The sequence below is a fragment of the Biomphalaria glabrata genome, chromosome 7 (genome assembly GCF_947242115.1).
Source record: "Biomphalaria glabrata chromosome 7, xgBioGlab47.1, whole genome shotgun sequence".
In the NCBI taxonomy this organism is placed as follows: domain Eukaryota; kingdom Metazoa; phylum Mollusca; class Gastropoda; family Planorbidae; genus Biomphalaria; species Biomphalaria glabrata.
In genome coordinates this window covers 35,768,996-35,784,774 of record NC_074717.1, presented here as the reverse complement: position 1 = coordinate 35,784,774, position 15,779 = coordinate 35,768,996, and the positions used below count along the sequence as shown (strand labels likewise).

The following is a 15,779-nucleotide window of genomic DNA, read 5'->3' as shown; positions in this document are numbered from 1 at the left end:
TTTTTATGACAAGATCAAAACACAGCGTCTGTAGCGTTTCCATTCTAGAACACCACCTGAGATGAGCTTGTATTGAAAAATCAGAGCACGAAGAACTCAATCCTTCCGTAGTGCTCTGGCAAGAAACTGGGCCGTTTGGCGTAATGCCTTGTAGCTACCATACATGCTCAGACGCGCCGCCACCCTTTAGCTCTCGGAGCTGGGGACACTCGTACAAGATAAGCGACATTGTTTCGACGCTCTCTCCACAGTGACGCCATCGTGAGTCGTAATTCGGACGGAACCGGGCATAGTCACTGGCGGATCCAGGGGGGGGCGGTAGGGGCGATCGCCCCCCCCACTCGGCCGACCCCCCCCCCCCCCCGAAGGGAGGGGGCGGACGAACTTTAGTATAGGATTCACACAATTTGTATTCGAATTTATTACTTATGTTAAAAATATATACTAATTATTTATATTTCAACCTATTTTTAGATTATTTCGCCCCCCCCTCTAGTATGTTGGCCGATTTGGTGGGGTCGGGAGGGGGCGATGGTATCAATCCCGCCCCCCCCCCTACACTTTCGAGTGGGGGGGCGGTCCAATTTATTGGTAGAAATCACAGCCTGCTAACAAATCAATTAAATATCTATACCCTTGTAACTTGTTATTGATATTTTAACCGATCTTTATATTATGTCGTTCCCTGTTTGCCGATTGGTTGGGGGGGGGGGACGAATACCTCTTCTGCCCTTCCCACCTAAACCCTTTGAGTGGGGGGGGCGGTCCGTTTTTATGGAGAAATCATAGTTTGTGAACAAAATTAGTTGAATTAATATATAAATTTTATATTATGTTTCTCCCTTTCTGGTATTTTGGCCGATTCGGTGGGGTGAGGGGGGGGGCGATTGCATGTACGGCCCTCCCCACTCTAGTTCTCTGAGTGCTGGGGGGGGGGCGGTCCTATTTTTGTGGAGAATCATAGTTTGTGAATAAAATTAGTTGAATATCTATATAATATAAACTACGTATTGATATGTGACCCATTGTAAATATGTCGTACCACACTCTAATCTCAAATTGTATCATTAGTAAATTTAAATGAAAAAGGGTTGTACCAGGTGAGAGGGGCGATACATGCAATCGCATTTCCCCCATCGGACAAATCAATACTTTTTCTTTTTGTATTATAGTTAAGAAATTACAAAATTAAAAAAATCTGTCACTAATATAATTTATATATACTAAAAATTAAATTCTTATATCGAGTCGCCCCATACCTATTCTTTAATGCCAAATGCAATCTTTAGCAGAAATTAGTAAAGGAGCGAGGATTAATCGTTTTCACTCTACCGCCATTCCCATTTCCAGACAGAGTTTTGTAATTTCACATGAAGTTATCATAAGTATTTTAAGAAAGACTTTGCATTGGAAAAGTTAGAATTCAAACGAAATTTTTCAGTATAAGAGTCATGATTGAGATGAGTTCTAAACTCAAATAAGGTTTATATAGTCACCTTTTCCCAACCTTTTCAATCTGATATTTTTCTAGCTAAATAAATTTGGGACTATAACTCACAATTTATACTAGAGTTTTCTTGAAAAATATTTATCGAATAAGTTTTTTTTCGGCGGCGATCCTCAAAGCAAAAATCTAAATATATGGGGTATCCTATCTTTTCAAGGAACAAATCAGTTTTATTTGCAATGTATTATGGGCCTATAAATTCAAATTAGAATATTTTTCAAGTACAACATTATTCGAAAGGTCGTTTTTTAATAGTATGAATAATGAGCTTCAGGTCAGGAGAATGCGTTTCTGCAGTGAAGAATGCAAGAAAACGCTTTTGGCGTCGGGGCTTCGCCCCGAACTTCATTTATGGGTAATGAGTTGTAGATGTCAGGAGAATGCGTTTCTGCAGAGAAGAATGCAAGAAAACGCTTTTGGCGTCGGGGCTTCGCTCCGTACTCCATTGATGAATAATGAGCTGTACTTGTCAGGAGAATGCGTTTCTGCAGTGAAAAAAGCAAGAAAACGCTTATGGCGTCGGGGCTTCGCCCCGAACTTCACCAGAGAACCTTATAGCGCTGCCCCAGTTGTTTTGTTTTTCGCCGAAGGTTGAGAAATGCTGCTTTTTTTATTCTCATATTTATATATATATATATATATACATATATATGTGTGTGTGTGCGCGCGCGTGTGTGTGTGTGTGCACGTTTATGCGTAGGGTTACGGTTTACTGGGCGTTAGGGTTAGGGTTTGGAAAAAAATCGCCCCCCCCACTCCAAAGTTCTGGATCCGCTAGTGGGCATAGTATGCCCCAACATGACAATGTTCCTTCCTACGCTGTGCCAACATGATTACCACTCAGCTAGTGGAGGTCTAATGAACATGGAAGATTGTATATTTGTCTATTGTTTCTATAGTCTCGTCCTATTTTCAGGTTCGTGTTCACTAAGACTCAGTCGACGACCTCTAAAGGGGACTAATTCAGCTTTTACCACCACTTCAGTCAATTACAATTTCTTTCCCATGTTCTTAGATACTAATAAACTCATACATCTTTAAATCGTGCTTTTCAAATACAAAATATTACAAAATATAAAAGTTCAGCATTATTTCTGAAACAATCACAATCTCAAACTAGAGGAAATATCAACCAGTACATTTTGTTTTCGCATCTAACATGAATGACGACAAATTAGAATTTTTGCGACTATTTCTGTAATCTAAAAATCCTATGTTTACTAAGTGCGTATTAATGAGATATCAGAGGGCTTTGGGAACGATTGGAAGCTGAAGCTTTACTCAAGATTAAAAAAAAAATCAGCTTTTTAAAAGACCCGCTCTGGCGAAAACATCACGTTCAATAATAGAATAATGTATACACGGGGTATGTAATAGTAGGCTAGTAAAGACTAACAAACACTTTCTTGTCAGTTTAAATGCTCCTTTATTCATGTTAGATATGAACAGATATAGATATATATTTATATATATATATAGGCCTGAAAGGAATTCAATTATTCCCCTATCTGTTAATTAGCGCATTCTTTCGACATTTCAGCAATGTAGGTTACTGGGTTACAATAACGAGACGGGCCTAATAAAACAATAACATTTACTAACACATCTCCCTTCTTACAAACATTTAATGATAAAACATCTATAAAACGTAATGCTGATTGGTAATGCATAATATTTACTAACACAGATAATCAATAGACATTTCAATGTAACTATTTAAAGTTTAAAACATTCACAATATAAAGTTCTAACATTACTAATATGTTAACAATATAGTACCATCGATTTAAAGTTAGGTGTAAATATTTATATAATATAATATTATTATAATATATAATGTAAGAAAACATCAAACAGTTTTTTACACATAGGCTGCATTTGAAATAATGAATGTCTAAATAGTAAATGTCTAAATATCTACATCAGGAAAACGTTGTGGTGGTCTTACTGATCTGCCATAGCGTGTAACCACTGGGGCTGGGCCATATTGTGTTACAACAGGTGCTGGACTAGCAATCGCAGTCTCGGGTTTTGTGACTTGCGTTTCGTAGGATGTATCAGAATTGTCCCATTTAAATACATCTGGAGTCTCGTTTGGTCTAGAAATTGTCTTTCTTAACATTTTTCTATTTCTTCTGTATGTGGCCTCTTCAGGTGTCTGTACAAAGTATGATCTTGGCGTTGAGCTTCTGAGATGACAGTGGATGGCTTCCACTGACTTCCAGGATTCTTTGGCATAAAAACCCGACCCTTTATATAGTCAAAACTTGCCCACGGACTCCTAAGTGAAGAAGAGACTTAAATGCAATAAATATAACTAAATGTAAACTATAGTGAAGGGAGAATTTATTATTATTCAAATTATCCGATCGGATATATTGGCTATTAGCGAAGAAGTTATTAAAAATGTATTTTCATCTTTCTTCGGTCATCGGTCATCTCGAGGACATTTGGAGGTCCGCAGACCACAGCATGAGAAACACCAATGTATAGAAAAATGGAGGCAAACTAGTGTAACTCACATTACCTGGATACCGTTTGTTTAGGGATATTATTTCAAAATCCAATGCGTGTTATATGGCTATAATCTTTGTACAAAATGTTTGCACTAAAGATAAATATAACATCTGTACCATGAAAGCAGACAACAATTCGCAGCATTTGAGATGCCATGTTTATTAATTTTATTTTAGACTACACCTAATACAATGACGCCAAGAGATTAGAGACGTATCACATGGAACGAGGATGCCAAGTGTATTAAAAGCGTGTTCGAGAGGCTAAGTACACTTGAACTTGGATTAGCTTGGCTACCTACGAAGGGGCCCGAGGTTCGACACACGAGCAGGGTTTTGTTTATTGAGCGGCTTAAGGCAGCACGGAAAATCTTCTAGATACCCCCGACCCAAACTGGTCCATAGATGAGATTGATCCATAGCGCTCTGAGCATGCTATAAGCAAGAAAGTAGCACTATATAACAGCTATACTCTATTATATTTATTATACAGTTTTAAAAATCAAACACAGTAACTCATACCCGCTTTGAATAGTATTCAAAAGTTCCTACTTCAGACCTTGCAAGCTATAGGGCAAACGATATATAAGTCATTTTTCTATGACGATTATGGGTTCAGCATAACGCCCAACTGCCTCTACTTTGCTTTGCCCAAGGAATGTTTGGTACTCATTGGAGTTGGCTAGTCTTAGTGGCGTTCTAGCAATCCTGAATTCAACATCACATTATTCACAGGGACTCGAACACTAGACCCCTCCGTTCGGAAGGCAAGCGCTTCACCACTCAGCAATAAAAAAAATAATCAATTGAACGAAAATGTTTGTTAAAGTTAGCATTAACATCTTTTTAGTGCTATTGTTACAACTGAACAGTGATAGGTAGAGGTCAACGTATGACCCCGGCGAGATGACACAGCGAGTGTTCTCTGGAATGTACATGTATAAACAAAGACAGGATGTGACGTGTCCCTACGTGTTATTCCAGAAGGTACTAGCAATGTCCAGTGACAGATAGAGGTCACAACTTGTGACCCTGGCAAGATGACACTGCAGCCGATGTTTTCTGGAATCGACATGTATAAACAACGACAGGATGTGATGTTTCCTCCCGTGGATACTAGCAGTGTTTTTGTGTTTTTGTAATATTGGACAAGCGATTAGGGACTCTATGTAAGCCAGAGAGTTAATGTGAAAGTCAGTCGTGAGTGAGTCGTGAGTGAGCCGTTACAGTCGATACAGACGATGTAAGACGTGTGCGGCTCTAGTGGAAGAGAAATGTGTACGACTCGATGCAAGTTAACTAGGGTAGAGTTAACTGGAGTGGACTACTGTCGTTAAAGTCTATACAGCGAACTACAGTGGACTTGAGCCGTTACAGTCGATACAGTCGATGTAAGACGTGTGCGGCTCTGATTCGATAGACTTGAGTACGACTTGGTTCAGTTTTGGGAGACCTAGAGCGACACTGGGAAGTGTGTCGTTGGTCTGTTCTGTGGAATACGGCTCGATGCAAGTTGAGAAGAGATGAATTGCAACGAAGTGAAGAGATGAATTGCAACGAAGTATAGCTAACTGTAAACTGACAGATATTGTACATTCTTCTACGCTACATGTTACAGTGAAATTGTTAGAGTTAATAGTCAATAAAGTTATATGAAACTGAAAGTTGAGTCGTCAAGTTCTTTACAGTGTTTTTATTTGTGTGCCTACTAGTACATTTAGCCAGAAGATTCAGAAATATGTAACACTATTTTTAGAAACCAACGTATGGGGAAAAGTCGCTATTAGTTTTGTGTGGTCTGTCTGTCCGTCCGTATATCCCGTTTAGATGTCATAAAATGGAAAAGATATTGAATATCCGATATCATAATATTTGAGATCTTTTAAAGTTCTGATGCAAAACGCTACTGTCTTTTTAATCTATTTTTTTAAGCGAAAAATTCAATTTGGCAAGCATTTTTTTAACGTAAAAATACACCATTTTTACAATTCACTATTAATAAAAATAATTAATAAACAATGAGACTATTTAGTACAGGGAACAATCATTTAGCATGTATGTAGCACATTAATGTAAAAGTTTTGAAATAAAAGTCAAAAAATGTTTTTAAAAGAATTTAATTACTAAATAACAATTTTGTTGTTGTTGAGGCTTTAAATAAGATATTGACCCTTTACAAAAAATTAAATCAATTAGATAATCGTTCAAATAAAATCAGTTAGGTCAGGTTCACATATTGGCACATCTTCATAACTATCCGTTCATTGAATACATATATATATAAACAGTGTAATAATAATGACATTAATTAATTTCCTTATCCTGTGGTATCAAGTCGTTAGTTGAACTATCAATACAATCGCATCGACAACACTTTCGACACGCATACGAAGGGGATAGGGTTGTAGTTGTTGAAAATTTGTAGTTCATAGTTTCCTAATTCTTCCTGAAATATTGACACCTGCCTTTTTACCTTCCACTTCAGGGGCTGCCTTTGCAACCTTGCTATATAGTGCGTCTTCGCTAAAACAAAATCAGTTGGCTCTGGTCAATTCTCTTTGGTAGAGATGTGTAGGTGTACGGGGAAGATGAAGTACCTAGAGGAACACGTTTTAGAGCTGCCTTTATGCGCTCAGCAAAATAAAAACTCAGCTCGAGCGAAATCCCAGTTTAAAATATTTCTGACCTACATAGGGATTCGACCCATCGCCACTGTCATGTGCATATGGAGTTGCTTCTTTGCTAGGTGTGTTTCTTTTGTGGACCATAGTAGTTTGTGCGCTATCTCTAAGGACGCGCTATGTTGGCGTCATTGCTTCTTTTTGTTTTGCTTGGGTAGCAGATTCTTGGCAGAAGCTCTCTGCTTGGTGTTTTTCTCCAGTATTGCGTAAGTTTCGTAGCTCTAGTTGGTATTATAATCTTGTGAATGGCGGTCACAAGGAATGCATATTTTTCTTGTTTATGGGCGCAGGTTTGGGATTCTGCTGGAGTCTAGCCTGATCTGTAGAATGTTTTAGTTGCATGGACCCTACTTGGCTATTAATAATTATCCATGGAATTGGGGCGTGGGGATCATGAGCCCAGGTTGGACTATTTGCACTGGGACTAAGGTGCGCTTGCATATTAATTAGATCTATGTTGCATAATTTAACCTAACTTAGGCGCTCGGATCTTGTACTTATTGTTATTTATAGAATAATCATTCATGTCATACTTTATTATCGAATCATAAAATATTTAACACTTTTAACTTTGTTAACTAACATATGTTTACTTACATATGATTACTTAATTTATTAACTCAGTAAGAGATATGCTCTTTACGGACGACGCAGCGGTAGTTGCACACTCACAAGAGGAGCATAAGTCACTAATGTCCCGCTTGTCTAAAGCTTGCAAAGAGTATGGCCTAACCATTAGCACAAAGAAAACTAACGTTATGGGACCACCTGCAACAGCAACACCATCCATCCTCATTGACAAGCTGTATGCCATAAACGAATTTTGCTTCCTTGGATCTACATTTCAAGATGACCTGTATCTAGAAGAGGAGATTAAAAAAAGGCATAGGGAAGGCCGCATCAACATTCGCTAGACTACGACGAAAACCAGTAGCTCACCACAGAGACCAAAATGAAGGTCTACAAGGCATGTGCTCTTAGCACGCAACTGTACGCCAGTGAGTCGTGGACAACCTACACAAATTAAGAGAGAAAACTAAACTTATTCCACTTGCGCTGCCTTCGAAGGATCTTAAAAATAACATAGAAAGAAAGAGTGTGTAATACCGAGATCCTCGCGAGAACAGGCCTTCTCAGCATCTTTACAGTCCTCATGCAACGCCGCCTGCGCTGGCTCGGACATGTTCGCCGGATGGAGGACAATCGTATCCCGAAAATCATCCTGTACAGGCAACTTGCGTCTGGCTCAACTAAAACTGGTCGCCCCCACCTCCGTGACGTGGATGTGATAATGCGGGATTTAAAATAAGTGAACATTGATACTGACCATTTGGAAGACATAGCCTTAGACTGTACTAGTTGGAAAGAGACGTTGACCAAGAAAGCTATAGACAGCGAGAAAACATGGACCTCAGCTCTTCAAGAAAAGCGTGCCACACTGAAAATGGTCAGCAAAGCGAAAGCCATATTTACCTGCAATATATGTGGGCGGGAGTGTCTCTCCAAAATAGGGCTCCACAGCCATATGAAAAAGTGTTCGAGATGAATCATAGTCATTCAACGACTGAAGAAGGCCAATGATGATGATGAACTCAATGATGCCCAACCTTACACGTCCTGCGGGCAACTTTAATTTCCCACACTCGTGTCGCGGGCCACATTAATAAAAAGATTTTAAAAAATGAAATAGAGACTAGTTGCGATAGACCTTGCGATCTATAGGGCAGATGATGTAACAGTCATCTGTTTCTGTGACCCTCTGTTAACCAGGGTTTCATGTAGTCAGCACAATGACAAAACGCCTTTACTTTCCCCAAATAATGTAAGGTTTTGGGTGGACTCAGAGGCGCCCAAAGATCCCGAAATTAAAATCCCAGTCTTCACCAGGATTCGAATCCGGAACCTCAGCTCGAAAGTCAAACGCTTTACCTCTCAGTCACCGCGCCTTGAAATACATGATAAATCATTTTCAATAGTTTTATAACAATTCCCGTGGTTACAGTTGGCATAATAACACCTATAACAAAAAAAGTTTTTCTGCTAAATTAAGTGCTTGTTTACATTGTGATCATACCCAGCAATTGTTTTTGGAAATATGCAATGTAGACAACACGGTGTAGAAATCTGTTGTTTGTTTGTTTGTTTTTTTCGACATTTCCCAAGCTGGAAAGCAGAGGGACGCAACACACAGTTAGGCGCCTAAAATATAAAATTATTTAAGATATTTTAGTTAGGGAATACATTCTAAGGTTATTTGTACTATATTATTATTAAATACTTTTATTTATAAGCCTATATTCCTGTGTGATGTTCATGGAAAATGGGGGGGGGGGCGCCAATAAAGTACCTTGCCCCTGGCGCACGTTTTACTCACTACGCCTCTGCATGGGATCTGACCCGCGGGCCATAGATTGGGCATCACTGTATTAACTGATAGAGTATCAGGGGTGGCCGGCCAGACGAGCCCCCTCCAACTCCATATGCGCATGACACCCACCATCTTGTAGGGTAGCCAAGTAGTTTAATCCTCTCAATCACACATCCATACATTATTTTTCTGAATGTAGTAACGCATGTTCTTTGCCTGAACTCAATAGAACAGAAAATTATTGATTCATGTGGTGTAGATTTATTAACCTACTGCTTTCTAGTTGCAGATATAAGGAAAACTTCATCCGAAATGATTTTAAGAACGGCAATGATCTGTTTGAAATGTACAGTGAGAGCTTTTCTTTAAGATACTCCCAGGTTCGGCTTTAGGTCATTTGAAGCCTAAGCGAAGTTAATTTAGTGGCCCCTAATAAAATCATCATCATCTTTGAAGTTGAAATTATGCATGATTATTACTTGTACCAGAAAAAAAGAATAAATAAAAAAAAAAAAAACTATTAGTTAATTCATCATCATCATCATCAAACTCCATTTGAGTCAGGGCTTGAGAGGCTCAAATCCTTTCTTGCGAAAGCCCTGAACAGTTACGCTGACGTCCTGAACTGATCAGCCGCCGCCCTGGAGACTGCGGGCTCTAATCCAGTAGTTAAATAAATATCTTCTGCTTCACTCTCCTTTCGGGGATTAAAGCCCTAATAAAATTTTAAAAAATTCTAATAAACTCTGAACAACAATCAAATTTCGAATTATATGAAATATCTGTATATATATATATGCATTTTATGTCTTGGAAATAATCACAATCTGGGAAGTGTTCATTATAATTAATCATGAAACCGTCTTTTGAATTTTTCCTTATTTTTTTCTTTCTTGCATAAGTTCTCCATATGCTAAACAACAACAAAAAAAAAACACAAAAAAACAACTTAGAATTCATCTAAATGCGACAAGTAAAATATTAAAAATCCTGTTTTGATTTTAAAAAATGCTTAGCTAAAGGGGAAGAACTTTGCCCTTTAAAATATATCCATTAATAATATACAAGTTGTTTCCCTTATTTAATATCGAACAAAATAATTAAATAAAAATAATTAATTGACTAATTACTAATTTTTATTATTGATTCATGTTTTGTTAGCTACAATAAAAAAGTGTTTAAATACCAGTATCAACTTGATCAGAGAAAGAGTGAGGCAGATATAGCGTTAACAATTATTTAGTGGGACTAATACAAACAAATTTAGCCACATTATTGTATACTGTAGGGTTATTTTCCCTTGTAGGTATCAAATAAAATAATTAATTACCAGTAAATAATTGACTAATAGGTTACTCTTTTTATTGATTCATGTCTTGCCAATGTCAATGAATAATTGTTCGAAATTTTAAACAGACAGACAGACAGACACACAGTTGATATAAACTTTGTAAATAAACGTAAAGCTTTTTATTGTATTTAAATTGTTTTTACATCGCCTCTGTCTGACTAGCAGGAAAACAATACAATAGACGATACTATTAGTCACCGAGATCTACTAGATGATCTTGACACTTTAATAACATCCACCTGTAAACAAGAGTGAGAAAAAATATTTGTTTAATAAACCAAAACTTTTATTTTACAAACCAAAACTTTACAATGTTTAAACCCAAAAAAAAGAGTGTTAATAAAAAAGACATGAAGATGTTAAGAGGAAAAAAGAAAACGTTTATTCACTTGTAGAGACATTCAGTGGAAGACGCTCATGGGGATAAATGTATTTAGTCTTGATAATGTTGTAGGACTGTAGGATAAACACAATTTTCACATTTAAAAATGTAGCAGCACTACAAATGATATACCTTTGACAGCCTGACTTTATATATATAGGCCTATAATTCTCTTCCTCGCCAAACCATGCGGGACACCACGCACGCCGACCCTCTAAACCACGATGAAAAAGTCATGGAAAGATAACTTTTATTTCTGCAAGTCCGACTAGAGTAACACCAAGTAACTTTCGCGGCGACAGAGAGCGCGGCTCAGAAAAACAAAAAGAGGGCGAGAGAACTAGTCTCTAGGTCCAGGGCCGGCCCTAACAATTTGGGGGCACTATGCGAAAAGGATTGCGCGAGGCCCAGTCTGGGTAGGGATAAGGATAATACATTTTATTCATTCTTTACTAAGTACAAAATGACGATCCAATTTACTTTACTACACGAGCCTTGTAATGAAGTCATACAGTATATCATCAAAATTCTGTTTCCTACATAGATCACGCGCAATAGCAAAAATTGCCAAATGTTTCAATCTATCTTCGTGAATTGTTGAGCTCAAGTAATTCTTGATTAGTTTGAGGAGCGAGAAGCTTCTTTTACCAGATGCCAATGTTACAGGTATCATATAATGCCGTTTTTTTAATTGCTTTTCCATTTTGAATGAAAGTTTTGTCTATATTTCAGGAGATTTCAAGTTAAAATGGTTTAATTTAATAATTTACATCTAGAATTAGCACGAGGCCTATGAAGGTGCGAACCCCATTGCGTTCGCATAGGTTGCAGTGGCCGGCCCTGTTCACGTCGCCCAACCATGCGGGACACCACGCATTGAGTTGAAATGAAGTACACACATACTTTCATGCCTATACACGTGCTTGGATGTTTTGTGCACACACATCTTTTGAAATAAACACATATGCTTTGTTTTTCACACACTCATTCCTTGAAGTTCAAATTTCTTGAAAAAAAGCACACTTGTTCCTTTTAAAAGAAATACACGAAATGCACACAGACACACACAGACTTTGAAGTCCAAACCTATAGACATATTTACCTTCTTAAGACTACACACACCAATAAATTCTTTCCGTCAACTCCTTTTCATTGTCATTATTATAGAAAACGTCTAATTCATTTTGGCTCTGATCTCCAGCAGCCATGATGTACATGCAGCAAAGCATCAGGAGTATAAAGACAGCATTCATTCTAGCTAATTAATGAAAGAAAGTGTTACTTAAGTTCATTTTATTATTACTCAATTTAGCCTCCAAAGAAAAAGACTCTACGAAGCTTGCCTTCAAGTCTTAAGATTAACGAGGAGTGCAGTATTTTACGTGGCAACGTGATCCAGCTGCACCTACATATTTTGTCACATCCAACGCAGACATAACCATTGTCTCAGACTCCTGTGTCACTGTGGACGGTATGTACTGTAAATAGGGGTATTGGCCTACGCGAGCCAATTATCACTTTAAAAATACGCTGCGCAGGATGGAGGCAGTACAGTGTTTTATGTATATTTTTTTTCTTCCAAAGATATATATATAGTTTATAGTTATATGAGGAAACGCGGTGGTTGAGAGGTAAAGCGTTTTGCTTCCGAAGCGGTGATACTGATTTCGAATCTTGGTGAAGACTAGGATATTTAATTTCGGTATCTTTAGGGCGCCTCTGAGTTCACCCAGTTCTAATAGGTAGCTGACTATTGGTTGGGGAAAAGTAAAAGCGGTTGGTCGTTGTGCTGGTCACATCACACCCTCATTAGCCGTACATCATCTGCCCTATAGACCACAAGGTCTGAAAGGGGAACTTAAGTTATACGATTTGGGTTATCACTAGTGCTGGATTTTAAAATAATGAAAATGTCTTCCATTCCGAAGATTAGGGATGAATGTAGTGGTACACATGACTACGCAAACCCAGTTGCGAGGTGCAAATTTTCGTGCAGACAAGGCAGTTGCCCTACGGCGGTGTATTTAAGTTGGCCTCTGAAAGAGATAGTTGGAGAACTCTCACAAGGGGCTGTGAGGCCCAAAGGAAAGCCATTATTGAAGACAAGTGCAGAAGACTATTAAAATATTCTGATTCTATTCTGTAACAATGACCTATGAACTCACTAAAAGTCTAACCTAATTAAGTAGAAGTTATACAACATAATCGCAGATGAAATTTCTACAAAGAATGTGATTTGTCACATTTAGCTAATTTTTGTCGTAAAAGTCATCCCAAAATAAGCCATTGCTTGAAGTTTATGTATATATATATATATATATATATATATAAAACATCAATAAGTTATAAACAATAATAAAGTATATGAATGAAATTCTTACCAAAATGTACGAACAGATTCAAACTGTTTCTCACAAACTTTGCAACATCTTTTATAGGCAGCATGTTTTTTTTTATCAGTTCAATCAATGGCTCTTAACCACGTGTAAGACAAAGTCAATAATAATGAGAAATTAATTGAGATGCTCTAGGGTATCGGCTGTCGTTCTTATGTTTACCTGCGCTTGTAACTCGTCTGTAACGATGTGTTCACTAAATGTGTGTTGTGTAGACATTGTGTGTATTACTTGCTTAGCGAACATGGTCTTCGACATAAACATGATAGTCTTTTAAATATTGTGAAGTTTTGAACAGTTTGGTCTTAATAATTTTATGAATGCAACTGAATTCTGGGAGCCTGGGCAATGCTCAAAAAGCTTGTGGTGGAGGCTACTAAGGACTCAACACACTTTTGCCTTTTAGTGCTTTAGCACGCTTCAGACAAAATTTAAACCACGGTTTTCTCCGCAGTGGGCAGGGAAGAAGAAACCAAGCCTAATTTTATTTTTTACTGTCAAAAACTTTGTACATTTCATTTCGAAAAGCCCTGGAGGTAACATGCCTCCGTTGCCCTCAACTGCACTTTTGTCCAAAGTTTTATGACGGAGAGAATTTCACTCTCTCGAGTCCTCACTCTCAGGGAGTTTGATAAAGAGGATGATGATACAATTTGTAAAACAAACAAAAATACCTTTTAGGACCTTGCAATCTATGGGGTAAGAGGATGTACAGCTCTTCTGTAGCCGATAGAGTCATGAAGTCAGTAACCGCCTTCTTTCGCCAACGTATGTGAGTCACTCATCAGGGTTGGTTAGACTCGGGGTGCCCCAAGAAGTAAGTTGCCCGTTCAGACCTAGCGATCTATAGGGCATGATGTAAAGATCATCTGTTTCTGTGGCCAACGGTTAACGAAGGTGTCATGTGGCCAGCAAATGACCAACTGCATTTACTTTTTCCATCTAATGTCAGGCATCCAGTAGAGAAGCCATATGTTTAATATCCCAGTTTTTACCGGAATTCGAACTCAAAGGTCTACATCTATTTTATAAAATTTATTCTATTTTGAATGTAAAAAAAAATAAAGAAAGAAAGAAAGAATTTTCGGAATTTATTAACGTCTCTATATATTGAATTCAGCTGTTAACACGCTACCCATGTGTGAGTGTTCTATGAATAAAAATATATGTTGCTAAAATATTTTGCTTAAGTTTTTGATCAGGTTGAGATTTATGGTACAGGGAAGAGTGAATTCGATGTAGGACTAGATGTGCTTAACTTTTCCTTCAGGAAACAGTACGAGGAAAAGAAGAAGAGGAAGACAGAGAAAGCGATGGGAAGGCAACATAACAGAAAGTACGGACCTGTCATTGAAAGAGGTTCTATCCAAGGTAAAAGACAAAGAGGAATGGAGAAAGATGGTTGACAAATCTTGTGTGGTGCCCCAACGGTCCAACAGTCTAAGGGATAGGTTAAGGTGTGAAGGTGAAGATATTTTGAACCAGTATAAAACTAGATTTTTGTGTTTTTTACAAAGCTTATATCAACTCATTTAGTCTTTCTGGTAAAATGTTTGTACACTATTATTTCTCCAACACCCAATCTCGGATCAAGCTAAAATTTTGTACCAATCATGCTTTAACTAACAACACAAGAATCACTAAAAAATTAAACAATTAGTTCATTAACAATTGGTAATTAATTATTTTGTTTGGTATCTCGAACAAGGGAAAGAAATTGTACTTGACTGAAGTGGTGGTATAAGCTGAATTAGTCTCCTTTATATTTCGTCGTCTGAGGCTTAGCGAACACCAAAAATGAAACAGGAAAAAAGATAACTATACAATTCTCCATGCTCATAAGCTGTTCTCTAGAATAATTGTTACCGTGTTGGCTTGAGATGTTGGAGCAGGGTTTAGCCCACTAGCTTGAATTCAGGTCGCTCACTTTTTTTAGATACATTTAAAAAGCGATGCCCAGATATCCCTTCTTTTTCCCTCCACCCATTTCCAACTGGCCCAGATAAGTGATAGGATCATGGCGTAGTGAGACAAGTGATAGGATCATGGCGTAGTGAGACAAGTGATAGGATCATGGCGTAGTGAGACAAGTGATAGGATCATGGCGTAGTGAGACAAGTGATAGGATCATGGCGTAGTGAGACAAGTGATAAGATCATGGCGAAGTGAGACAAGTGATAGGATCATGGCGTAGTGAGACAAGTGATAGGATCATGGCGTAGTGAGACAAGTGATAGGATCATGGCGTAGTGAGACAAGTGATAGGATCATGGCGTAGTGAGACAAGTGATAAGATCATGGCGAAGTGAGACAAGTGATAGGATCATGGCGTAGTGAGACAAGTGATAGGATCATGGCGTAGTGAGACAAGTGATAGGATCATGGCGTAGTGAGACAAGTGATAGGATCATGGCGTAGTGAGACAAGTGATAGGATCATGGCGTAGTGAGACAAGTGATAGGATCATGGCGTAGTGAGACAAGTGATAGGATCATGGCGTAGTGAGACAAGTGATAGGATCATGGCGTAGTGAGACAAGTGATAGGATCATGGCGTAGTGAGACAAGTGATAAGATCA

The 15,779-nt window shown here is 38.1% G+C and overlaps 1 long non-coding RNA gene across 1 annotated transcript; it reads right to left on the bottom strand.

Annotated features, from left to right (window-relative positions):
- Nucleotides 1-10,527: 10,527 nt before the first annotated feature.
- LOC129927222 (uncharacterized) lies at nt 10,528-12,061 on the bottom strand. The gene is made up of 2 exons (XR_008778834.1): nt 11,908-12,061; nt 10,528-10,662 (listed from the first exon to the last, which is right to left on the bottom strand). It is a non-coding gene; the product is annotated as an uncharacterized LOC129927222 (long non-coding RNA).
- Nucleotides 12,062-15,779: the final 3,718 nt, after the last annotated feature.